At 40.8% G+C, this 27,900-nt stretch overlaps 1 long non-coding RNA gene across 1 annotated transcript in view; it reads left to right on the forward strand.

Moving 5' to 3' along the window:
• Positions 1 to 24,930, forward strand: part of LOC141417469 (uncharacterized) — a 31,042-nt gene extending 6,112 nt beyond the window's left edge. The window contains exons 3-5 of the long non-coding RNA XR_012442034.1: positions 2,676 to 2,835; positions 11,743 to 11,866; positions 22,543 to 24,930. This is a non-coding gene — a long non-coding RNA (uncharacterized lncRNA). The remainder of the gene's footprint in view (positions 1 to 2,675; positions 2,836 to 11,742; positions 11,867 to 22,542) is intronic.
• Positions 24,931 to 27,900: the final 2,970 nt, after the last annotated feature.

Consider the following 27,900-nt stretch of genomic DNA (forward strand, 5'->3'; position numbering starts at 1 on the left):
TTTGGAAAATTGCTATTCTTCACTATGGATCTGTGGCTTAAAATGTTAACTCCCAGCTACTTTTGTTGTATAGGTTTGGAGAAAATACTCTCTAGTCACCAAAACTGTATTTTTTAGTATCGGTATTTACTCATTAGTAGAACTTAACAGTTCTCAACCAGAACTGTTGGAAGAACCTAGGGAGTTAGTTGGTACAGGGAAATAATGAGTAGCACAGAAGCTGAGAGCCTAGACTCTGGAGTGAGGATGGGGCCTGGTCAAGTCATACATCACTTTCCCCATTGGCATGTATCTCATAGGGTTGCTGAGAGAATACAATTGGTTCATGCACATAAAACACCTAGAAAATAGCCTGGCAAAGAGTGAGTTCTCACTAAATGTATCTTGAAACATCTGTACTCCTTCCATTCCTCCATGCCAGTTTTCTGTTTGCATAAAGCTAGACCTCAAAGCAATGCACCTAAATGGAATTGTTTTGACCTCTAGTAAGCTAACCCTACTTTAACATCAAGTCCTAAGACTTCTTTGAGGGACGTGATTCTCAAAAAAGTCCCTGTCTTAGGCATGCATCTGTGCTAGACCCAGGGACTTCTCAATGAGAATTCAGGTAAAACCTGACTTATGTTTTTACTAATGGACAGTGACTATGTAACATATAATTTTTTTCTTTCTTTGCATTTGTTGCTAAGAGTGTCAGAGGCAAATTTGCAGTCAACACACATCTCTGGTTACTTATACAGAATTCTACTGCACACGCTGGCTTTTGTTTCTCTTTCACTTTCATAAACACCCATTTTCTTATATGTAAAAAAATACTTCATTGTATACATCTGGTGAACTCCCTCAAGTGTTCTTAGATACGTATATGCCATTGAGCAAGTCACTATGCATCTTTGAGACACAGTTCCTTCATCTTTACCAAAACACAAAGTTTAGTCCGAACATTAGATTTCTTCCAGCTTCAAATGTTAATTCTTGCTAAGTAAGTTTTCCTTATGTTGCTGAAAATGATGACTTGGTTAAAGAAAGAGAATTCTTCATGGTCTTCTTATAAGAGCTAAAGGATGTAGAAAACTCTGACTTCACTTTGGATATTTCTGCTTTTATTACCCCCGCCCCTGTCCTTGCATTCTCAACTAATACAAGCATTTAAGGACCTGATCAGGAGTATTTCGTTCTATTCTGTTCCCTTCCAGGAGTTCTTGGGCAAAGGAAGTGGGCAAAGCGTTGACTTCCCTCCCAGTTTCTCCCATTCAAGCCACAGGGAACCATAGTGAAACCTCATAGATAAAGAAAATAAGAGAAGACTGTAAACCTCTTTTGCCACCATTGATAGGAGGGAAAAATCCAGAGTTCTTTATCTTCTCTTTTCCTCCCCACTTAAGAGCTACAGGGAAGCATCAAAGGCTGAGCACTAGCCATCCTACTGAACTATGTTATCAGAGAAAAGCTGCCAGATGTTCGGCAATCAAACTTGGTGCAGAACATAACTTTAATGGAAAACAGAAGGGTGTCCTGTTTCCCTCCCACTGTGCTATCTATCCCAGAGACTTTCAGGAGCCCACTTTCCTTACCCTCTTTGAAAAGCATGCTTTCTGAAGTGCTATAATTTGGCCCAATTTGATTTAATATGAATCTTTGTGTAGGCTTATGAAGTAAGTAACTTCGCTTCCTTGGGGGTGGAATATGTAAAGCCTACATTTTCTGGAATTAAGACCACCGTAGAGAAAGATTAAACAAACACAAATCAGGACATTTGGTACTAAAACTACCCAGAGGAGTCAAATTTTGTTTTCCCCTTTTATAGCTGGTCAGCTCCCAGGGTACCTCAAATTCGATACCATTTTTTAGAAAGACTTGGTAGTTTTTCAATAGGCTGAAGGCTATAGGAAATGTATCTTTTAAAAAGGTTCAATTTAGTTCTCTTCTCCTTCATTAAGATGCCTTTTAAAAAGGAAAATAAACATAAATTATTTTTAGATTGAACTTAAAATGAGACAGTTTTTGAAGGAGATCATTTTGACAATGAAGGAGGTACTGTAACGACACTAAGATATAATCTGAAGTGACCAGCGTGTAAAGGCTCCTCATAGCTTCAGAAAACAGGAAGTATTTAGCTTATTCAAGATGTAACATTTATTTAAGGTGGGACTGGCTTGTTTTTAAAAAAGGGTCTCATACTCAAAAGTTTCTTCTTTACAAAGTTTATAACCCATCTGTAGATTATTAAAAAACTAAGCTATCTAGCTCTAGTGGGGAGATGGATAAGTATAATGAAAATTTGATTTTAGAAGCTACTTCCTCTAGAAGCTATGCATTCTTTCCCTCTCTTATAAGATACAAAACAAAAAGATAATGGGCCTTCAAATGTGAAATAATTTATAGATTTTCCCACTCACTTTTATTTTGTTAGAATTTAACCTTCAGAGGCTGGTAGTGTAGCTCAAGTGGTCAAGTGCCTACTTAACTCAGGAGGCTGAGTTCAAATCCTAGTAATGGAAAAAAAAAGAATTTAGCCTTCAGATCTAGTGAAGCTATGATGTAATTGCAGTTTATAAGATGCTATGTTGAGCAAATGTTGCTCTTTTATTTAAGACACAATTCCTAGCCTCATCTCTGCTCTCCTGATGCTTTCTTTCATCACCCTGACTATCTTTTTTCTGTCGAATTTCCAGTGCTTTGAAAGCAGAAGACAGGCAGGAACAGGCAGCAGATCTTAGGTTGGTTGCTACTCAAGTCTACATGGTGAAGTCTTCTTTCACAGACCTGCAGGCATGCTCTGTGTGTCCATCCTTGATTGACAAATGGTGTTTGGAAACGGAAGTCATTCAGAAGGTAATGAAAATATCTTTTCTTATAGTCTGACTGCAAAGTGAAATGAGAAAGTTCTCAGGCTTAATCTGGAGCTCTCTGACTTAGACAGGTTGTGCAGGACTCAGTTTAGGATGAGTGCAGTCTCTGGGGGGTTAATGTTACTATCCAGATAGCTTAGTCCCCTTCCCATCAGTAACAGTTCTCTCCCCCGTTCAGTTGCCTGTGAGGACCCTTAAGCAAGAGCACACTCCATGTAAGTGTACCTTTCATTTTTGCACTGAAAACAGACATTGTCTCTAAGAGAAGCCAAGCTTTGAGCCTGATCTCCCAAGTTCATGGTCACTTTCCCAGTTAAAAGATACTATACTGGATTCCAGTGGCCACACCTACTTTAGGGACTCAAAGAAGACTTAGCTTTTGGGGGTATGTTTAATATCAAATATATCTGTTATTTTTTAATTGCTCTCAAATATTATACTTGCTTAATATATAAAGATGGTAAATTCCTGAAATAGGTGTATTTTTAAAAGGGAGGGAACTCACAGAGGAAAAAGAAAGATTAGAAATGTTTTTTTCATTTTAAAGAGAGATTTATTAGAAATCTGTTTTTAAACCTTTATTTTAGAGGAAAAAATATGAAAATGAGTTGTTAGTAACTAGCCAGCCAGTTACTCAAAAAGTGAAAAAAGTCAGAAAAATCTTATAAAAGTCATCTCTATTGTATACTCTGGGATATGTTAGTTTGTTTAGATGAGCAGTTTTCATGTCCAAAATTTTGAATTAATTCATGATTGAGGCACTTTCCTATTTACCAAGACAAATTCCATAAAAGTTTGTGAAAAAAAAATTCTAAGCATGCAAACCATGGACTTAGGATTGTGAACATCAAATCATGTTTCTTTATTTGCTCTTTTGGATACTATGCCACTGAGAAGCTGGGAGTAAACCAAATTGGAATGTGAGACTTGATCAGGGATATAGCCAATCTGAACTGCCCCTTTTCAGTAGATCTCAATGGCTTCCTGAAAGATGGGTTAAAAGTCCAGACCCATCACTGAACTAGGAAAGAGAACTGCAAGCATCTTTCCACTGATGGATAGGTATGTAATGTTCTTGCTTCAGACCACATAGAAGCAGATGTTTATTCTTTAAAGAAAGGAGGATGTGCTTATGGTACTGGATGGATGAATGCATAATATAAATCCTTTGGGTAGTAAATAACCAAAAGGGTGATTCTTGATCCTGCCTGACCCAAACACCGATTCAAAGGTTACAGCCAAGCAGTACCTGTTCGTGGCACCCACATTCTACAATTCAGCACTTGCTGCTTGAATGCCCCCTGTGGGCACTATACCATTATAGGGGGTCACCGAGCCAGTCTGTAAGCTCTCTGACTAAAGAGACCTTGTCTGATATTTATGGAAGGACATTGCTAGTCTGGAATATCATAGGTACTTCATATTTATTCAATGCAAATGTGGACAGAATATTGCAAAGATCTGTAAAATGGAGACTCCACCCAGAATGAACCTATTGATTATAGCAGCATTCACAGAGTGCTTCACAGTTCACTAAATCTATTGACCTATATTATTATCTGCTGTAGTCAGTGATTCTGACCCTGGCTTGTTTTGAGACCACTTGAGCAGGATGCTTAATTTTTTTATGTGTATTTGTTTGTAAATCAGCCTGTCTTTGAGAATGAACTCTTGTTAGAAGTGGTAGCGACGGCAGAGGAAATAGGTTTCATGTTCATCAGGCAATTCTGGCACCGAGACAAATGCTAACAGAGGACGTTGTGGTAGAGAGAACAGGCTACAGGTCTGGCATCACACTGGGTTTGAAACCCAGCTCTAGACCTTTCTAGCTTTTTAAATTTAAGAGTAACATCCCTAAGCCTCAGTTTTCTTATCTATGACATGGAGGGAATAACAATGACTATCCTGGTACAACTATGGTAGAGCTTCAGGGCGAATTTCTGTGTCAAGTGTACGTCTTGGGGAGTGCACAGAGTAGACACTCAGTAAACCACGTTGCTGATCGATAGCTAATTGGCCTTTGGCTTATTTCATCTTTAGTACTAGACGTAGACCAAACAACCACATTCTCTCTCTCGTTTGGGTGAAGCTTCAGGGTCCTTTTCTCTCATCTGTTCAACCACAAGGTGGTCTGGGAAGTTAGTCCTCCTGAATCCAGACAGCACCCACGAGGTCCAGGCACTTCCAGTCTCTTCCAGAGACTGTGGCACTTCCGATCTGTACTGGACTTCCTTCTGGGAGGAACACACTCGTGTTGTTTCAGGATTTCCAGTAAGGCCCAGCCTGGAAACCAGAAGTTGGAGTTATCTAAGAGTGATAAGCTTGGGAACTACAAGGAATGTTGATTTGGATCTAGTTGCAAAGGTCATCAAGGGTTCAAAGCCTAGAGTTGGTGGATGAGGCTGTAGCATGTGACCCACGGGGGAATATTTTGATGTAGAGACAAAAAAATAAGTTTTTACTAAAGTAAACAGACAAGAAAGCAGGTACTTGAAACTAGTGATAAACTATAACGTCAGTTTAAGATAAACAAAGCAAGCAGCTGTAATAGGATGGAGTTTATCAGAGTGTGACAGGAAGGTCAGGAGTGACAAATTGGGAGTCCGGGATGTTGAGCTGGCTCATGACTGTTATGTCACCAACCGGCTGCTAAATTTAAACCTGAGCAGCCTTCTCTGGAGGTGTGCGGGTGGAGAGGTGAGAGGCACATTGAAAACAATGCCCTTCGTTTTCATAATGTGCTTCAATTTTCGGCCAGAGATAGATGAGAACTTTCAGCTAACAGTATATTTCATGGCGGTTCTCTATTTTTGTGAACCGAGACTACCTTAGTCCCTCGAAATGCCTCTGTTTTTCTGTCAAACTACTACATCCAGTGCATTTTTTTCTCCCCTCTGGTCTCCCTGGAAGTGGAATTGTCTGGGCTTTTCCCCTGCAGAGGGAAAACATAAACATACAGGCATTAAGATGGAAACAGGACCTGGGTTCTCACTGATTCACCAGGCTCCTTAGCACTGACCTCTGACCCTCATTAAGAGCCCATGGAAAGTCTGGGCATCTGGAGCGTGCAGCTCACTGTGGGAATGTGTTTGTTGTTATGGTTGTTGTTTTCCTTCTCCTGCACTGTTTTGGCTTAACGTGAGGTGAGGACGTGAAATAGGCCACTTCCAAGCACTTCCCCTGTCCTTGTGTGGGGACAGTCACCGAAAATTCATGTGAGGAAACAAAAAATAGCATTTCTTCCATTGGTGGTGTCAAGGACAAGTAACTTCTGATTTTTGAAAGTCCATGTAGAATTTTTTGAGGATACAGAATCCTCCCTACATTTTAGCCACATGTTACTTTTTTAGAGTGGTCCTCCATGTTGTCCTGAGTTACACTGAATCATTAAACTTCCATTAAAAAGACACTTCTTTCTCTGGTCATTGTGATGGAAGACCTCAGAGAGCTCTTTGAAGGGATTCTGTGTTCTTTTTTGAGCAGTTTAAGAGGTTAAAGTCCAGAATTAGAATTAGAAGGCAGTTTTAAAGACTCAAGTTGAGTGGGTAATTGATGTGTACATTTAGGAGTAATCACTGGAGAATTTAGAAAGTGTTCAATAAAGGCAGAAGGACAGCCGTCCACCAATAGGAAGGAGTCCTTTCCTCTTTCCTCGGATGCCCCTTTGAGTGTCTGGGTTCAAACACGTTTTTTATCTGTAGTAGACTTTCTCATGGCTCCATTCCTGTTTACATAGAAAAGTGTAACTGCTATGTAAACATGATGCTCAAAGAAGGCTGAAAAGTTTTTGTTTCTAATAGAATATTAGCAAGAGCAAATAATTAATATTTATAATACTTTTCCCCCATGAATTATTCAGTGGGGATAGTCTATGGAGAGCAAATGGAAATTTTATTTTGACATAGGTAATCTAAGACCCAGGAGGGTAGGTGACTCAAGGTCATTCAGCTGAGTTTCATCACACGTAAAATTCAAGTTCTCAGCTTCTGCTACTGCATTGCATCTATAATAAAAAGAAGTAAAAAAAAAAAAACAACTCTGCTCTTCCTCAGAAAAGAGTAGAAAAACAAACAGCTGGGAATGCATACGCGTGTCCTTTCAAACTCTCCATCAATGTCCATCTTCTCCAGGTAGCCCTCGCTATGGATGGACGTGTGTGGAATGTCCTAAGGTCTTCCTAACACAGTCCAGTTTTTGCCTTAGTTTTATTTTGGGGCTTAGGCTTCTGGAAGGTAGATGATCACCTAACATCTGTGGTGCATGAGCTTCCGTTACTTATCATACAAGTGCCTGGAGAAGCCAGGGGAGGATTTCTGACTGGGAGATGGAACAGGTCACAAAGGAGGCCATGACATGTCCTTAGGCCCACACGAGGCTTTGTCCCTGAGAACGTCTTCCCTCTTGCATTCTGCCATGCTAGGACCAGAACATTTTTGGTTTTGTTTATTTAAAATTTAATCTTTAACAATTCCTCCTTGACTGACACAGCTCAGTCTCTGTGAGCGACTAGAGAGCTTCCTTTGACTTGATTTATTTCTCCTAAGTGTTCTTCACCCCTTTCATTTGTCTGGTCAGTTCTTTTAATTACGTTATTTACTTTTGTATATGTTTGTGTGTGTGTGCACGTGTGCATGTGCATGTATTACCGTGTGTGCGCGTGTGTGTATACGTGTGTGCATGTGTGTGTGTGTGTGTGCACGTGTGTGTGCGTGTATTACTGTGTGTGTGTGCACGTGTGTGTGCGTGTATTACTGTGTGTGCGTGTGTGTGTGTGTATATGTGTGTGCGTGTATTACTGTGTGTGTGTGCACGTGTGTGTGCGTGTATTACTGTGTGTGTGTGCGTGTATTACTGTGTGTGCGTGTGTGTGTATATGTGTGTGCACGTGTGTGTGCGTGTATTACTGTGTGTGTGTGTGTATATGTGTGTGCACGTGTGCGTGCGTGTATTACTGTGTGTGTGTGTGTGTATTACTGTGTGTGTGTGTGCACGTGTGTGTGCGTGTATTACTGTGTGTGTGTGTGCGTGTGTGTGTGTGTATTACTGTGTGTGTGTGTGTGTGCGTGTATTACTGTGTGTGTGCGTGTGTGTGTATATGTGTGTGCACGTGTGTGTGCGTGTATTACTGTGTGTGTGTGTGTGTGTGTGTGCAGTACCAGGGTATGAACTCAGGGACTTGCATTTGCTGGACAAGCACTCTACCACTTGAGCCACACTCCCAGCCCTTTTTTGCTTCAGTTATTTTTTAGATAGAATCTCAAAATCAAATTTTTGCCTAAGGACAGCCTTGGGCCTTCTGCATAACTGGGATTGCAGTTATGTGCCACCACGCTGAAGTTGTTTGTTGAGATGGGTTCTTGCTAACTTTTTGTCTGGGCTGACATTTAACTGTGATACTCTGGATTTCTGCCTCCACAGTGGCTGGGATTACACACCTGGCCCTTTTACACGTCTTTTTTTGCATTGCTTTTTTAAAAAGTTCCACAGGGCTTAACACACTGCTCCACACAGAGCAGACAGTAAATATGTTTGTTGATTGATTGTAATATGATATGAATCATAGGTATAATAAATTGCTTGACTAGATGTAAGAGTAGCACAGCCCTTTCTTCTGTGTGCAGGTAGAATGGTTATCTATGTAGCCCACATGAACCAGTTTGGGGGCTCCCAAATGAAGAGCATGGTGCGACATAGAAGACTGAGTTGCCTTTGTCAGTCATGGCAGCTTAGATAAGTTGAGCTCCTAGGTTTTCAGATATTTTTAATATTTATCATTGCATCTGGCTTGTGAGTCTATATATAAATATATGTGTATTAACTCCATTTTGTGGCTGAGGCAGCAATCTCATAGGAAGACAGTGATTTGCCCTCACTCACAACTTGCAAATGGTGGGGCCTTGAAGCCAGTGTGTTTTTTGATTTTTTTCCTTTTACCTCTGGGTCTCATGCTTTTTCCACCACCATGCTGCTTCTCCCATTTCACACAGCTAACTCTGCAGAGCTCACAGGTCGACTCATTTAGTAGTCCTGCTTCAAGTGTATTTGAAATAGTATAACCCAGACAGCTCCACCACTCTGATGTACCCTGTATTGGCTAGCAGAAAATGGTGCCGTTCTGAAATAAGAGGTCTCTAAGAAGTGAAGGCTGCATGAAGAAGCCACAGAGCTCAAATACCGTGCCCGGAGCCCGTTGACCTCTCTTTCTGCCTGTGACAGCTCGGGTCAGGCTCAGCTCAGGAACAGTTCAGTGCAAGCTCCTCAGCCAACTGATCCCCCCCCTCCCCCACCGAGGGAGGGTCGGAACAGCGTTTTCCTTTTCTGCAGACTTGAGAGCATACACTGAGTAGCAACTTTCTGAAGGAGCAGAAAGCCCAATAATTATACAATTGTCAAAGAAAGATAAGCTAGTCATATGGAATAAGTAGTTATTGCCACTGTGTGCTTTCAGAACAGTATGCAATCTCAAGTATTAAAAATAACCTTCAACTGAGCCACACAGAATTTGTGGTAGCCTAGCTCCTGTCACCTCTCCCCAAACACCACCACCCCTACCCCGTGTGGTTCTTCCTCTTTTGCTTCGGTTTTAAGCCCCAGTGTGACTTCAGCCAGGTTATGCCTCATAGTCTCAAATCTCTTAAGAAGCATTGCCATGTGGCTCAGATCCTCCCACCGAACCCCATGGCCTTGTCTTCCCCAGCTGCACAGACTCAGCCTTCAGAGGTAGCAGTGGTCATTACCACCCATGCATTTTATATAAAATTCAAGGTAGTTTTCCCCTCTTGTAATCATTATTAATATTTCATAGCCTAGGTATTATTCTTTATCGATAATTTTATAGATCCTAGTTAATTTAGAAAGAAAAAAATGGAACTATAATGCAAAGCAGTACAGCTCTACTTTAAAAAGTGACCTTGTCAAAGAGATGCATTTTTGCTTCAATTAAATTCAAAGTCAGTCAGTCCCATAGGTAATGTTAGCAATTATAAGAATACTTTGCAAAAGTAGTTAAAAAACACTCAGAGAACTTTTATGTGATGCTGGTTTTTAAGGCAAGAATGACTTTCTTCCAAAACTTCAATTCTTTATGAGATCGTTTTGGAGTGTACTGTTACATAAAATATGAGGTCAGTAACTAAGGCTAATTAAATTTTAGTAGGAGCAAAAGTCACCAAAAGGTTTTCGCATTCATCCTACCAATTCTAAAACAGTGATACAATACACCATTAATAGCCTTAGAATTGCTAATTATTTCAACATGAATAGCGATATCAAGGCTGTCAGTTTAATTTAATACACTCAGGAGAATTCCTGCAGAATGCATGATTTCTCTATTATTTCCTGGTTTTCACAACCACTAAAAGCTATAAATTTTCCTTCTTTTCTTCGGGGAGAGAGTGAGAGAGATTAGCAGTCTAGACCCTTCTTGCTTTTTGGAGGAATATTGTTCTTGCTGTATTTTTAAAAAGAAATGGGAAGTAAAAACGAATGGAAATTCAAAGGTAAGAGTAGCCCAAATTTAGTTCTATGACCTGTGACCTCGCAGGAGTTAAAGTGTTCCTAAAGTTAATGAATGAAAGTGCTCAGACCTTCCACTGGTTCCAGTGCACTTCCCTCTTAGGAATGACCTCAGGTTTAGATTTGAAAGCATCTGCTTTTTGAAAAGAAGCTAAACTGAAAGTCTGGGGGAGTAAGGGAAGAGATTGCTTAAATAAAAGATATATTTTATTCAATGGAAACATTACTATACTAAAAGAATGAGCTGCTCATTCATTTCCTAGAAGCAATAGAAAAGTGAGTTAAACTTTACTTTACAGAACATGTAACTAATTAAAATACTGGGTTAGGTCCTAAAATTAAGGGATCTTAAGATTGGCCAAAAACTTCAAGATAATCTAAGCTTCTAACATATGTAGTCCCTCTACAGAATCCCTGAAAAGTGATTAATCAGAGCTGGGTGTGGCAGCACACACCAGTAATCCCAGCACTTAGGCAGTTTAGGCAGGAGAATTGTGGTGCAATTCTGGCCTGGATTACACAGCAGCCCCTGTCTCAAAAAAAAGAGCAATTGATCGATCTTGCATATCTCTACTGACAGGAATCTGATTACCTAAGTTTTAGAACTTTCTACTTGTTGGAAGTGTTTTCTTTACACCAATGCTGTCAATCCTGAATTTTCATTTGCTTGATGCTCTATTGTCTCCTAAATGTGGTCTTGACATGGTCTTAGGTAATATACAGGAAAACAGCTTGTTACTTTAATGTACTATGTGTTTCAACATACATGTGAAAGTACTGGTGAAACAAACTCATGACTTCACAGATTATTATTGTAGGATGTAGTTAAGTGGGAAAAAGTGAGTCCATGTAAGCCTGAATTGAGAAAGCCACTATGTAATGTTAGAATGTGTGTGAATATGACAGTGACAGATGTTGTGAAACACATACCCGTCCCTTGGTGATGTTGGAATAGTGCTGTTTGTTTTGACGTTGGTTAGGAAGGTGTATGTGGATGAAACGAGGCAGGCGGAAGTGGGGGAAGTCTATTACAATAACAGGGCAGACATACTATGGCCTAGACCACGGGAAAGGCAACAGAAATGAGAGAAAACTCAGGAAGAAAACATTGTCCTGCGTCCCCAAGGACTCAGATCTTAGTCTTACTTCTTCTCCAATTTGACCTTGTCTTACCTGGGCCTCAGGCTTCTTCATCTGTTGAGTGAGGATGGTTTCCTTTGTGATCACTGAAATTTATTCCAGCTTCCATGATTTTTTTGACCACATAATGATCACTGTGAATGTGTGGACTTGGTTAATGAGTGGAAATATGAGGAATGGAGAAGAATCAATGACAGTAGTAGATCTGAAGAAAGAGTACCCATGTCATTTACAGGAATAAGACAGTCAAGATGGCGGGAAGATTTGGAATCAGTGGACAAGGAGATACTGGATTTGTTGCAGTGGAGACACCAGTGACATCTGTTTGTGATGGTTCAGGGTTCATGGACACGGGAAAGGTGAGACTTCAGTTTCTTATCTCTAAAATAGAAATGAAGCGTTATGTAGTGATTTAAGGATAACTTGTATAGCAATGGCAAGTAAGACTATAGAGATGGAGAAGATTATGGGAAGTTAAAATTATTGAGAGGTTAATACGCTCCAGGCTTGTTCTTTATACTACCTCATTTAAACCCCACAAAAATCTTATAAGCTGTGTGATTCTTTCCAGTTAACATGCTGGAGAAATGATACTCAGCAAGGTCCAAGATGGCCAAAGAGTTAGGTAACACGTAGCTCAGAGTGGAACCTATCTGCCTGACTCCCTAACTTATTCAACACAGGTCTCGTGAGGACAGAGATATGCCAGGATCACACAAGAATCAACATATAGCTCAGCGTTGAATCTACCTGCCTGACTTCCTAACCTATAAAACTCAGGTCTCATAAGAACAGAGATTTGTGAAGTGTAGCCAAAGAGGGGAAGAGATGGGGATACTGAACAGGAGTCACTGAGGGGTGGAAGGAGAACCCTTGAATCCCTTGAGAGTGCGAGGTCACTGAAGCTGAAGCTGGAGAAAAAGAAAGGAGGCAAAGGCACACTGTATATGTTGTAGAGAAGGTGAGTGAGAGCTATGAAAAACTTGGGGATGGGTGTGAAGGATTTCAATGAGGTCCTTGTGAGTTTTCCAGCATATTGATTAGGGTAGACTTGAGATTGGAGGGCTTGGGTTATTTAATTATAATAAATAAAGATTGAGCACTTCCTACATGCTATGAACTTTTCTAAGAGACTTACATATGTTCACTCTGTTAATCCTAGTAACGACCGGCTTATTGGATGAGCTTGGTCCCACAGGGTTCGAGGCAGGAAACAATTTTATTCCCTAGAAAACAGCCTTTCAATCTTATTCTCTCAGGTTTGCATGGCTTCCCCCAGACAATATATTGGGCAAATCTCCCACCTTGTGTCAGTCACTTTTAGGTACTGTATTAGAAACTGTGGGACGGGGGGTGTGGCTATAGTGGTAGAGTACCTTCTTAGCAAGATGAAGGCCCCAAGTTCAATCCCCAGTATTGCCAAAAAACAAAGAAAAAGAAAATTAACTATGATCCATACATCAATATAATGGATGCCATGTGGTAGCAAAATGAATGAAGATGCTCTTTATGTACTGAAAAAAAAATAAGTGGAAAAAAGGAGGGTAACTATAATGACCTACCAATGTGTAATAAAAAGAAAGCATATAGATCCCCATTTAATTATGGATGCATTAAAATATCGCTTGGACTACCACCAAGGAACTGATAAAAGTATTTGCAGATGGAAAGGGGAAGTTCTCGGCTGGGCTAACTGTACAGGGAGGGGTGCTTTTCTTGTCACTGAGTATCTTTTTATTCTCTTTGACTTTCAATCCATATGAATGTATTATATGTATCCTACTCAACTGTTACCATAATAATGATTTATAACAATTGTCCCCAAATTCAGGACAACAAGCATTGTTTCTCAGGCTCAGTAAGTTTCAGGCTGCAGTTCTGCAACTTGCCTGTGGTTAGCTTGCAATGGACCAGATGTTTCTGTCTCCCCAAGGTTATATGCTAAAATCCTAACCTTCGATGTGATGTATTAAAAGGTGGGGCTTTTTGGAAACAATTAGGTCATGAAGATGGCACCTTGATGAATGAGATTAATACTGATATGAAAAGGATCCCAGAGAGCTGTCTGGCCCCCTTTGTATCATATACAATGAGGAGATAGCAGTCTGCAGCCTGGAAGACAATCTTTGCCAGAACCCAACCTTGCTGGCACCCTGATTTCAGAATTCCAGATTCTATATCTGTGAGAATTACTCTATCATTTATAAGACACCTAGCCTATGAGACTTTGTTACTGTAGTCCTAACCAACTCGGGCATAGATGTACTCCATTTGTCCCATTATGAGGCTCCAGCTACAGGGGCAGAGACTTTTCTAGGGCATGTTCTTCTCACAGTGAGATCAAGAGCTTCCCAAGGATGACAGAAAATACTCTTGCTACTAACAAAATGGCGTGGACTTGAACATTAACTACTCACTCCCAACCCACATGCTTAAATAAGCAGGGAACTATATTCCTCCTAGAGATAGATAAGAATGATTCATTGCTAAACAACAATCTACCTCTCCACTAAAAGTCAAGTCCTGTTGAGTCTAATGTCTAAATTCAATCTCTTCCCAATCCCAAACTTCTTAATTTCTTTTCTCATTTATGACTCAGGGTTGACCATGTTTAGAAGTTTGTAATATGGGAAGGGATTGGGGGTATTCTCTCTCTCTTTCTCTCTCTCTCTCTCTCTCTCTCTCTCTCTCTGTGTGTGTGTGTGTGTGTGTGTGTGTGTGTGTGTGTGTGTGTTTCATACTCCTCTCTCCCTCCCTCCCTGACTCCACTTTATCTACTTCTAGATGTTCTTTCTATTCCTGGCTTCCCCAAAGTTGAGCATGAGAAAGAAGGATGACGAGAACAAAAGAACAGTTCTAATGTAGTTGGGATCCCCTGAGTGGCAAATAGCAAGGTATTAGTTTTTTGTTTAGTGAAACACATTGTGGTTTATTTTTGGAATTCATGGCAAGGTCCTCCTTTTGGCCATCCCTTGGTACTTGAGCTGCACCTTCTGAATGATGGCTTCTACCCTTGCTTCTGCTTTGCTTATCTTTCCTTGAAAGAGGTCTCTAGTTTGACCAATTTATGGAGTGACATTCTTCAAAAGTACCCAAGACCTGCTACCTGTGGGAAATACGCATCCTTATTACTCTTGACTAGGGTGTGGCTTGAATGCAGTGCATCCCTTCTTCTCTGCTCCATTCTTTCATAGAGGCAGCACAAGCCAGTCACTGACCCTGCACTGTTTCCACATGAAACTCAGGTATTGGTCTCCACATTCTCAAGATCTTCCTCGGTCACTTTCCCGGTTTGGCTTACCGTGAGGAAGCACACCCTGTCCCTTCATGTGCATAGCTCCAGCCAACTCTTTCCAGACAAATCCTTATTTCTCTTCTCCCCTGCCTGTGTCAAGCTTTTAGTACACATGTTGGAGGATGGTGAGCCAGGCAGGTAGATGGCATCCAGAAGCAGAATCTACACACACCTTTATGACTGACAGTGTAAGAGTCAGGAATGGGAACTTAGTTCATTACTGTTTTTCTAAAGAACAGGAAACTGAAGCTCATACACTGCTAATAACTCATTGTCTGATCACAGCAAATCTCCGCCTAGAATCTGTATCTCTTAGATCACAGTACAATTTTTTCCCCCACCAAATCAAAGCAGGAAGTCTTTCCTTATGTTTAAGTAATCCTCTTTTTGTGATTTAAATCCTTTCTTCTTGTTCTGGTCTTGGCAAGGACTAGATCAGGAGAACAGCTGGTCTCCATTTTTAATTTTTGGACATTATAAATAAAAAGCCTTCTGATCTGTCCCAAGAGGTGAGATTTCTTTTAGAGCATTGAGCTTTTGGGCCTCATGTAAGTCCATTCAAACTTTGAAGATCTTCTTCTGAAAGACCCCAATAAAGACCTCTCTTCACAGTCCATTCTTCAATTAGTCCCTCTGTAAGGATAGGGGAGATATCCAAAGCCAGCTGGATTTTAAACTTGCTGTTCCTAGGGGAAGGTATATTTCAAACCCGATACTTAGATCCTAAACTCTTTTCTCTGTAGGAGTTGTATTACTTAAGTAAAATAGCATTCTTAACTCTGAGTATAGAACTCTGAAATAAGAACATACATCTTCCTTTCTTTCTATTTTTGGGAATTTAAAATTGTATTCAGTTATTAACCTTTGAAAGTGTGTATCCTCCCACGACATTCTCTGTCAGTGAAGTCTCTTCCTCTGTGTCACAGTCTCTCTCCTTATAAGGATAGATTCTGTTCTTTAGGGCTTTCTCATGCTCCTAAACATTATTGGCTCTTCCATACCTGTCTTAAAAGGCTGGCAAATTTGTGTGCGTGTTCCCTACCTTCACCATGAGCCAGTGATAAAAGAGCAAAATTGGCCTTCCGAGAAAAATTCTTACTCTGCTCAGGTATTGTAGGTGTCTCATTTCATATTCCTGCTTGAAGATCTAAGAGGAACCCTGATCTGGATCTCGCATCATGCCCCAGAGCAGGCCTTCTTGAAAGTACAATTTTCTCCCTCAAGGAAATGAGATAGCTCTTTAACACAAGCAATCAATCCATTTAAAACTCACCACAATCCAAAGACCATGTCTTACAGTGACAAATAGAAGGAAAATGGCAAAGAATTTTTAAAAAAAGAATTTGGAAGGAGGTTTTGGGCCCATCTGCATTCACTGAGTCCAAACATAGAAATTCAATTCTATTTATCATGTAGAGAAAAGATTAATCACTTGCAGAAATCTTGATATCAGTGTGCTGTCTTCAAAGTCTTTAAATGAGAATTACTTTTAATTACCACTATCTATTCAGTGTGGAACTTTTCTCCATGGTTTGATTATCTTGTTGTGGCACGAGTCATTTTAAATTCTCTTTTCTTTCTCTCCCCAATCAAACCCATAGCTACTCAAGAGTTCAGAATCACACCCCCCCACCAACACACAGACAGTTCTTTTTAAGTGAACACTTCACAGGTTCACAGGCAGTAACCACTTCGTGAAGTGTGTGTATCCTACTGTAGTCACTAACTGTTTTTATTTTTCCTAATTTTGTTTTCTGCATCGTGTGTGTATCTTTTCTATACACAGAAGTAAGAATTGTCTTCTAAAAACATCACTTAGGGGATTTCATTTCCATGTGCAGTCTCCCTTCTACATCTTCAGCTATTTCTTCAACCAAATAAACTTGCTTTTATGCCTCTCACACTATATTTCTGTCGTCATGTTTTTATGTATCTTTTTTAATTTGACAAATGTTTCTTTTAGTCACATCACCTCAATATGGATAGGGAGGAAGCTGCCTGCTCAGTTAGTAAAATCTACTGAGGTTGTCAGTCAACACGCCTTGTTTCCCTTTGGCAAAAGTTCACAATCCACACCTTTTCCTAGAACTTGACATAGACTAACAAAAACAAAACAGAAACCTGAAAAATTGCAGGCACTCATTCATCCCTAAGGAGACTATCTGTCCCTGCTCTCTGGACCCAAATGTTACCTGGACTCATCCTTGCTGACACTCCTCCTTTAGCTTTCCTTAGACAGTGAGCCCATCTTATTCATGGATTTGTTGCATGTGGTTTTGACTAAGTGTGGTCAACATAAATGAATAAATTTTAAAAAATCTAAAATTTCAACACCAAAAATTTTAAATTCTTGCATACACATTACAGAGCTCAGTTGATGCAGTCCCCTCATTATATTTAAATTTGATGCATCCTGAGCATTTGTGGTGTTTTCCTCAACTGGTCTTCTTGGAACCATTTGCCCACAGATGCCAAGGGTCTATTGTAATGCTGCAAACAACTCAATATCCTTGCAATAATTTTTTTTCTTTAAGTTGGAATGTCTGTGTTTAGATTGCAACCAAATACTTCTCATTGGTGCACCATGAAATTATCTTCAAATATCCTTCAGTCCAGTTGGTTTTCCTACCACTGGTCAAGAACAAGCCAAAGTCATTTCAGGAGATAAATTCACTCTTTGGTCTTCCTAAAATATCTTCCGTCTTTTTGCTACTAAATATCATGCTCTTCTGCCCTTATAACATTTCCTAAAACTTCATCCTTTGTCACAAAAGCTAACTGCATTCACCTTTCCTTCCACACTAATACCTCTCCCAAATGGATGCGTGCAGCACTCACATGTTAGGTTCCACAGCAGCGGCCCCTGCCCAGGGGCCTCTCAGAGTTTGCATGACCGTGAGCAGCCAAGTAAAAGCAGAGACATGGTATACCCACTCCTGCACTTTTCAAGAAAATAAACCAAAGGCAACTCACTGGTCAGACCAGTCCTGAATCACTATTATCAAATCCAAATTACCCAATGGGAAAACCATTACTGGAGGTTCCCTCTTGCCCCAGAAGCAGGAGATACCGTAGCTGAGACAGTAGCAAATTCAGGCAGAGGCTAGGTGCACAAAATTTATTTTTTCATCCATACCAGAAGAATACAGTTAGCAAACGATCCTAAAATCTCAGTGATTTAACACAGCCAACATTCATTCCTTGCTCATGCTGTAGGTTTAACATGGGTTTGCAGTGATTTTCTGTGCATGAGAACTTCTGAGAGAGTCATATTGGTGGATGTGTCCTGCTGATGAATAGCACGTCTCCTTATATTTCAAATAACTTGGCCACCCTGTCATTAAATCTGGCAGGGAAATTCAGTTCTTCCGTGTGCCTGGGAAGGACCTACAGGGTTGATAAATACTGTGCATGCCTTCTCTCCTATCTGTATTCTCCCCCACGTCCAGCATTCTTTGGCCTAGAACCTCCCACTTCATTCCAGGCCCTTTCCCTAGGCATCATATCTGATGTAATTGTGCTGTGACTTGATCTCCACCATGGCACTCACTTATAATACCACGGTGAACTGATAGAACCTCTGCAGTATTCCTACATAGAATTGTTGGGCTTTGATGGTGGCACTGGAGTTTGAACTTAGGGCCTACACCTGATCCACTCCTCCAGCCCCTCGGCCCCTGCCTCCGCCCTTTTTCATGTGTGTTAGGTATTTTTGAGATAGGGTCTCTTGAACTATTTGCCTAGGCTGGCTTCAAACTGTGATCCTCCTGATCTCTGCCTCCTGAGTAGCTAGGATCACAGGTGAGAGCCACCTGTGTCTGGCCCTACATAGATTTCTGATATAAACGATCTCCTTCAACCCTTGCAAACATTTAGGGTCACAGTGGGGACAGAGGGTATAAATTACATGTTCTATAAATTAACCTGGAGTACAAGAAGCAAAAGTACCAGACCTCAATTCACAGTATTGGAGCTGGGGCTAAGAACACATGTCATCATCTTTTCACAGTAAACTCTGCTGAGTGTGAGTGTGAATATGTGACAGAGTGTGTGAGTGTGTGTGTGTGCGTCTGTGATGTGCACTTATAGAGTTAGTAAATAATGTGGCCCCAATCAATTTTATTTCCTTAGAAATTAGGTCCCCAAGAAGGCAGAAATTTGTTTCAGAACCAAATAAAAGAAAGGAACCACAGTGAAATGCTCTAATGATAATCAAGGCAGTGTGACTAGTGGAGGGAGGCCTTGTCACTTGTCCTTTTATGAACCTCAGAGGTGGTGGCTGCCTGCCTTTCTACCCACTTCTATGAAGAGCTGGAGACAGGAGAGCAGGGTGTATGAGTGTGTCTCACTGTGAATTGATGAAAAACATGAGGGAGGACAACTGGGTAAGAACTGCTTTAGAGCAAAGCCAAGAATCCTTCTGATGTCACTGGAAAGGTGAATGGGATTACAACTTCTGTGCTTGGCAGGAGGTTCTGCCTTCATGGAAAGAGGGTAGCATGGATGCATTGGTTTTTTCTTTGAGACAGAGTCTCACTGTGTAGATCAGAATGACCTTGAACTCATGATCCTTCTGCCTCCACCTCCAGACTGATGGGTTTCCAGGCTTCTGTCAGCACATCCAGCTAAGGAGTGATTTATTTTTATGCATTAAAATATTTATTGTGAATTCCAAATGTATTGAAGACAACAATGTAAAAAGCAAAACTTAATAGCCTTGGGATAGGAAAGAATTTGTAAACTAGATTCCAAAATATGCAACTATTACTCAGGAGTATATGTACATGTACCCAAGAAACTGACACACCTGCACAGGGAGTCATGTACTGATCTGTCCATTGCAGCATGAATTATGGTAGCCAGGAATTGGACAGAAATGTTTGTTGCTTGTGAAATAGAAGAATAAAATGTGATATAGTCATACAGTAGAATACTCTGTAGCAGTTAAATGCAGCAAATTAAATCTACATGTATTAACAACAAAAGATAAAAAAATGTAAAGGAAACTGATGTGATAAATATAATGATACATGTGTGAATTTGAATAAAATCAACACTAACCAATCCTAGTAAAAAGCATTAGTTATGAAAAAAACCACGTTTTCTAAAACTATAAAAATGAATCAGAAGAATACACGTTCAGTTCTCAAAAGTGGTTGCCTCAGCTGGGTGCCAATGGCTCACGCCTGTAATCCCAGCTACTGAGGAGGCAGAGATCAGAAGGATCACATTGAAAGGCAGCTTGGGCAAATAGTTCACAGATCCTATCTTGAAAAAACCCATCACAAAAAAAAAAAAAAAAAAGGGCTGGTGGAGTGACTCAAGGTGTAGGCCCTGAGTTCAAACTCTAGTACCAAAAAAAAAAAAAAAAAAAGTGGTCTCTAATAAGAAGGAAGGTGAAATGTGACAAAGCATGGTGAAAGGATACTTCATTTTTGTATCTAAATATCCATGTTTCATTAAATGAAAGACTTCAGGTGGCACACAACTGTAATCCCAGCACTCTGGATGTGGAGGCAGAAGAGTCCAAGGCCAGCCTGAGCTATACAGCAAGACCTTGTAAGGAGTGAATTTTTAACATTTACTTTTCAGGTTAGGAAACTGACCTAATGTAGGTCACTTGCATTGCTGAGTCACTAGGAACTGGTTTGTTGCAAAAATTATGGTAATTCCATGTCCCGGTATTTCCTGTTTCACACAGGTGTCAGTGTATCTCAGTTTTTTTGGACTTGAACATATAGTCACTGTCACCAAGGGACAAGAAAGCAGCGTGGCTGTGAAGTCAGATTTGGTTGCCTCATGCCACTCACTTCTCTTCGAATTTACAGGGGGACATTGTGGGGAGTACAGAAACTTGAGTGACAGGAAGAGAACAGTTGAATTAGAATGGAAAAAACTACTCAAGAAGACTGAGACAGATGGAAATGTGAAATCATCTAGCAACATTTAGCCTGAAGGTCAATCACTGCCAATCACTAATAAACTTTTCCAATAACTCAGGCTCAGGTTCAACATTTTCCAGGGGAGGGCCATCCATTTGGTGGGCATGCAGCACACCTGCAGGCAGGCCTCTTCTGGCATTTGCCTACAGGAAGGTCATTAAAAGGCAATACAAATTAGGGCAGCTCCCCCAGCAGCAGCAATTAACCTTCAGGAACCTGGCAGGGTAGGTATATTTTAGGACTGCAGAAACCATTAACCTTCTTAATATTTACAGGAGTGAACAGTAGCAGGAAAAACTGAGATTTTCTCCATCCCTCTCTTCTCTTTCCCCTTCTTTATCCCTCCCCTGTGTCCATTCCTCTGTTCCATTCATCCTACAGCAGTATTTAAGTGCCCTCTACACATGCTATAAACACCACGTGGGGATGGTGGCAGTCGTAACTTGGTGCCAGTCTATAAAGTCTCAATGCAGACAGTTGTAGGAGGATCTGTGCAGATGGTTAAGTGAGGTCTTTTTTTTTTTGCTCTGGTCTGCCCTGAGAGGTCTAGTCTGGGAGGACTTGGTCTTGGTCCTGACACCTCCTGGTCTGGTGCCACCATAGCCTGTCATACATGCAGTGCCACTGCAGGTGCCTTTTGACTGCCCATCCATCTCCTTGCTGTCCTTCTCCCCCTGGCTCTCTGGAAAAGCAGGAAGCCTGCCCTCTCTGCAGGGGAGAGCAAACAGCCAGTTGGCTCATCCCTCATTGCTTATGTCAGGCTCAAGCTGTGGGTATATGTTCAGAGACTGACAGCACTGGTCCCAACCAATGAACGATGCCCCTTTCCCTGTTAGCTACAGATTTCTGGTTGGGAAGAAAATAATATCTACATCATTTGAAAATGTTAACACTCAAAATAGCATTGTATTTTAAATGTCTGTTAAGCTGACTGTCCACAGCTGAGATAACTTATGTTTGAATCCTAACTGTACAAAAAGAGAGCATCTTTTGGGTTTAATTTTATTTTCGATGAATGATGCTTTATTGTAGAAAATCAACAGTGAAAAATCACAGGAAAAGCATGGGTGAGGGTTCTTGAAACTCATAGCAAGTGTCATCATTTATGTCCATCCACTTAGGAGAAAGGACAAAACCAAAATTACTTACTGCTATGAAAGAGAAAAATGCTATTACCATACTTTTAACAACTGTCCCTAGATTATTAGGCAACAATGTTCAAATTCAATCTGGCAACACACTCGTGGTTGTCACAGGAAGACACCTATGAAGAAATCCTAAGGAGACAACTGATTCAAGATTTGATGTGGCTTCTGGCAAAGTGAAGAGATACTGGGATTGCCCCAGCCTCTGAGGAAGCCTCTTTAATTTAAACGTGCATGCTGGGATGCAGCTGTGCTGATGAGTGCATGTTTATTGGACCTGGATAGGAGGCAAATTCGTAACTAATTAAACTGTCCTGGTGTTAGCTACTCTGGCCAACATCCCCTTTGGGGGGGAAAAAAAAATCACTGTTTAAAATGTATTTTGGAAGCAAAAAGTCACCATCTGAATTCATTTGCAAATAGTATCTGAGAAAATGCTGAGGCCATTTTATTCAGATTAGAAAAATAGAGTCTAAGAGGTGCCTTTAATTTAGAAATGACTTTATAAAAGTTTACTAAATGAAGACTCTTATCAACTACTTTGCCCTTGAGTTGAGACTATCTTTTCCTCTTTTATATGTTTAAGATGATTAATCAACTAGTAAAAGTATAGGACATTGTAGCTCTCATCTTGTATAACATTCCCTTTACAGGTGGGGCAGCGGGTCACAGAGAAGTGCCTGGGATATGAAACTGCCTGAGCTGCTTTGTTTCCCAACCGAGTTCTTCCATTACTACTGATTAGCCGAGGATGAACTTTATAATGGTAAACACATGTATACGGAGCTGTTTAACAATATAGTTCTTCAAATTTGTTTCTTTACAAAATCTGACAAGCTGTAAATGACCCTGGCCAAGAAGGAAGCAAATGGATGGAGTAGCCTCACATGCCCGAGTTCTTTCATCTCTGTACTACCCAGCGTGTTTAAGGGCCCGGCCTAGGCATTCATTTCCTTTGTACTGTGCTCACTTTGGACTTTCATTATAGACTAAGTACCCACTGATTGAGCTAGGTTGAGGAGAGAAACCAACTTTGGGGGATTTCTGAGGCAGAGCAATAAATTGTTCTTCTGTTTCTTCATGATTGTCAAATAATCAAGAAGTAAATCAGGTATGAGCCAAGGGAGTACTGCAAGATCACTTTTATTGCTGCTAAAACTCAAGCAGTGTCTTCTGGAGTACATGAAAATGGACTGGATTAGCTGACTCCCAGAATTTAATGGGCTCACTCACTAGCCACAGGCAACTAACCGTTGGTGGGTAGACCTATGGCAGTAGGGTCTGCCCCCTAGAAACAAAAACAGGGTCAGAGCCACAGCAAATTGTATCATCTGTTAAGTATCTCCATTTCCCCAGGCTCTCTCTCCTGCTGGTTAACTGAAAAGGCTCTCCAAACTAAAGGAACTACCTGCCTTTGGGGGAGAGTAGGAAGGAGAAGCAAAGGGAAGCATTTAGACTCAGTAAAGAAGTGATAAAAAGTGAAAAAAATGATTAAGATACAGTTTCTGATATTCAAATAAAGATTCTGCAGTCTTGACAAACTTGAAAGGAAGAAAGAAGACAGTGAAAGGCTTTTCTTCCTTTTGTATGAAAGAGCACCACAAACATTGAATGCCAAATGTGTCCCATTCTCGTCACTGTGAATATAGCAGTGAATAAAATTGACTGTCTTTGCTGAGTTAGGGTAGAGTTGAGATTCAATGAGTTTTCCATGACCTCTGCTCTGGAGAGGTAAATCAAAGCAGAGAGAGTGCTGGACACCTGTGGCAATTCCACAGTGAAAGTCACAATCATGTTGGAATGAGCCCTGCTCTTCAACCACACCAGTTACTAACGTCAGACTTGAACGCAAGCAAAAGGAGTAGTGACCAGGTGAAAAAAAAAAAGGGATTTGACAACACGATAGAGAGACTAGAATCACTATTACAAAGACCTGGAAAACCTATTCCCCTAGCATACACCCAGATATGATTTTGTGAAGAGAAGAAGGTGGTAAAATCTGCATGTGGCTGAGTTTAACACTAAACCAAAATTCTGATGAAGAGGAATTACCTGTGAACTGAATGTTTAAACTAGTAGGAAGCTGTATACTAGAAAGACTGAATTATTTTTACTTGCATTGTATTTACTTCCTTCTCCATGATACAGGCTGAGGGAGACCATGAAGATAATAGAATGGAAGTGGAGAATAAGAACAGCATCTCCTCTGTCAGAGTGTGGTTGTGGGTCATCTCATGTGGTTCCATAACATGACGTTATGGACATGATATCACTGCTCAGACTGAGTGTTTGTGTCTCCCCAAATCTACATGTTGAAAATCCTACCTTTCAATGCGATGGTTAGGAGATGGGTCCTTTGGGGGTTAATTAGGTAATGGGGTGGAATGCTCATGAGTGAAATGAGTGCACTTACAAGATACAAGAGAGCTTACTTCTCTGTTCTCCACCATATGAGGACAAAAGAGGAGACAGTTATCTTCAAACCAGGAAGAAAGTCTTCACCAAGAACCCAACCATGCTGAGACCTGATCTCAGACTTCCAGCTTCTAGAACTGTAAGAAATAAATAAGTATTGATTAAGCCCCCCAATCTATGGGGTTTTGTTAGGGCAGCAAGAGCAGATTAAAGGCAGTCACACAGTTAGCAAAGTTATTTGGATAACTCACCCTAACGGTACCAGAAATAGTAATATAGAAATAGTCCCAGGACATAGAAGGACACCTCATTTAAGATACTGAAATTTGAGTTCCTTTCTGGGTGAGTGAAACAGTGACTCAATGTGAGAGCAGTCAAATTCCTGGATTAATAGTAGGACTGGTCCAAAGATTTCGCCTGAGGTTATGATGTGTGCTTTAGTAGTCTCTAGATCTCTTTAATCTCTCTCCAATGTCATTACTTCTTCCCTTCCTATTGTGAGTCCCACCCCTCATTTTATCATGCAGACTGCTTTTCCAAATGTCAATAAAGACCTCCAAATCCCAAACCCAGTGGCCTTTTTGAACAATCTGTTCATTATCCTCGCACGGCATTCTTTTTTTTTTTTTGGTGGCACTGGGGTTTGAACTCAAGGCCTCATGCTTGCTAGGCAGATACTCTTACCTCTTGAACCACACAACCAACTCCCTCACAGTGCATTCTTGCTTTTGAGGCTTATGGCTGAGACGCTGCTCCTCAGGTTACTGAGAGTGCAGAGCTGGCTGTTCTTATCATTTCAAAATTATTTCTTGATCTCTGTTATAGACTGAATTTTGTGCCTTCAAAATTCACATATTATAGCCCTAACTCCCAGTACCTCAGAATGTGACTGAATTTGGAGATAAGATCAGTAGAGAGACACTTAAATTAAACTGAGCTTGTCAAGCTGCAATATTACTTAGGTCCTTACAAAAGAAGAGGGAGTTAGTGCAGACATACATAGAAAGCAGACTGTAGGAAGACATAGGTAGAAGACCACCATTTGCAAGCTAAAGGGAGTGACGTCAGAACAGAGCATCCGTACAGGTACCTGATCTTGTTGGTAGCCTCCAAAATAGTGAGAAAATGAATTTCCGTTACAATCTACCCAGTCTGTGCTACTTTTTTCTGTCTGCCTAACAAATGAACATAGTCTCCTTATTTTGCTTTCTGTGCTCATCCCATGTATTCCTACCCCAGTCTTCATACTTGGCATTGCTAATCTCATATCCGCCACAAGGTTGATGACGATCTTCATGAAAATGGTCCTTAATCGTATGAAATAATCATTTTTGTGAGTTAAAGATGGTTGCCTATTGGCAGTTTTGTAGAGTTCAACAAATTAGCCCCTACTCTGAACTTTCTCTAAGACTCCAAATGATTACCTCCCCCCCATTTTTACACATATCCACAAGAATATACCAGAGGAACCTCTCAACACATCCAAAATACAGATTACCACAGCATGTTAGCATACAACTAGGCTTAAAGCACTGGCAGCATTTTGGGGCCTTGTATTCTCTCTCTCTCTCTCTCTCTCTGCATCTCTCTCTTCACATTACAGGCTCCTGGGAGGAGCTTCTAGGGGTGATCCTCCTAACACTGCAGTTTAGGGTGTGGCTCCCGAACCTGCACTATCCTCATGCCTTGGATCTTCTTAGAAATGAAGTCCCTACCTGGACTTACTTAAAAAGAATATTTGTTTTTTTCAAAGATCCCTGGTGGTCCTTAAACAAATTAAAATCTGAGGAGGACTGCCTTAGCATTCTTCGTTTATAGCTGTGGTAGTTGCTTTATTTAAGAACTTTTAAGTTTTCATTATTTTTCTTATCTTTGTTATTACCATGTGGACAGCTCCTAGGTCCCTTTGTTTACTGAATCTGAACTGGGGATTCTCAGTTTTCTTGATTGTCATGCTCTTACACTACGCAGGATTTGAAGGATAAATTGTTTGCCTCCCAAATGGTGATAGCCAGCTACACAGCCATAAGTGCTTGCTTAATTCATGAGCACAAAGGAAATTAATGGATAAACGAGTTTATGGTGAATGCTATAGTGCCTGATGGATGCAGCAAGAACTCAAGGAATGATTCTAAACCGAGGTGCAGAGCAGAGAATATAATAAAGCGTGGCCCTGTCCACGCTAGCCTCTGCTGTAGGTCTGGTAGCTGTCGCGCGCACACACACATGCACACGCATGGATGTGGGAACACTGATCACCCGGAGGTCACGCCCCTTCTTATGATTCAGAATGATTAGTCTGCTGCTCGTGGAGCTCTGGGCAACCTGGGAGGTGGCTTGACAAGGTCACTTAGGTCAGAGGAGGATAACAAGCAGCAGAAGAAAGAGCTATGCACTGTTTCAGAAAAATAAATAAACAGCCCGCTCATGCTCCTCGAGCAGGCAGCTTCAATTGGCAGTTGAGAAAGCGGAACTCGTCCTCCTTGCTTCCCTTTGTTTATGAGGATTTCTAAGTCCTTGCTGGTTGATGGTGTAATTTGCTTAGCCAGACAAGCAGGTACTGTACACAATAAGTTCTTCTAAATAAAAGAGGCGATTAATCAAGGAAAATCAAACTGTGAGCCCTAGTACCACTCCTTCCTGGCTGGTCCCAGACTCCCAGCTTGTTTATTTAGTGTCACCCATAGTCTGTCATGGCTGACCTAAAACTATCAGGAGCAGCCACAATGGCAGTCAAGCATAAACAAAAACCTGAACTGAAGGTGCAGTGGGACTGCCATTCCACAGATAAGATCTATTGCTGTAATAGCCCTTGATTACGAAGACCAAAGGAGAAAAACACCAAATATACAGACACTTTTCTGTTTATTTATACATGAAGAAGGAGGGGGAAGCAAGCCATTTACAAAGAGGAGGGGAAAAGGGAATAAGGTTTCATTACATGTCAGTGTTTCTCAGTTTATAAAACAAGGCTCTGGATAGCAGGGGGCTGCTTCTGGCTTCCTCTGTTTGTGTATTGACATTTTGTGATGCCTAAAAAAAAAAACAAAATGCATGCTGACGCCAGAGATAGCAGAAGAAAGAGGAATTGAGGAGGGAAAGTCTACTGGACTGTTACCTTGGGAAAGAATGTTATTCTCTTCCATATATCTGAGCTCATATCCTATCTGAGCTCTAGGCTTAGGCCAAAACTTAGTAGGCTGTCAGATGATCTTTCATGTAAAGCAGCATACTATGAAGTTATGCTTTTCCGATGTGCAAATGCACATCATACGTGCTTGACTTGCAAGGAGAAGTCCTGGTAAAACCTTCACTTCTTTGTTGGTCATGATATTCTTCCTAAGGAAGAACCCACTCACATTTCCCATCAGATTCTTTAATTTGATGAAGGTTGAGAGCTACTTGGAAAGTTACCTAGAGATGCTTCATGTTTGAAAGTGATGGGTATGGGCTTCAGCCCCAGAGTCAATCTGGCCACTGACTCAAAATGAAAAGTGCAAAGACTATTTTCACCCTAAACAAGGCTCACACACTCCAGAAAGCAATGGAAGTGGATCACTTCATTGTTTGTAGGAGCTATGCTGCCATTACTTATG

This window comes from Castor canadensis, chromosome 2, assembly GCF_047511655.1.
Source record: "Castor canadensis chromosome 2, mCasCan1.hap1v2, whole genome shotgun sequence".
Taxonomy (NCBI): domain Eukaryota; kingdom Metazoa; phylum Chordata; class Mammalia; order Rodentia; family Castoridae; genus Castor; species Castor canadensis.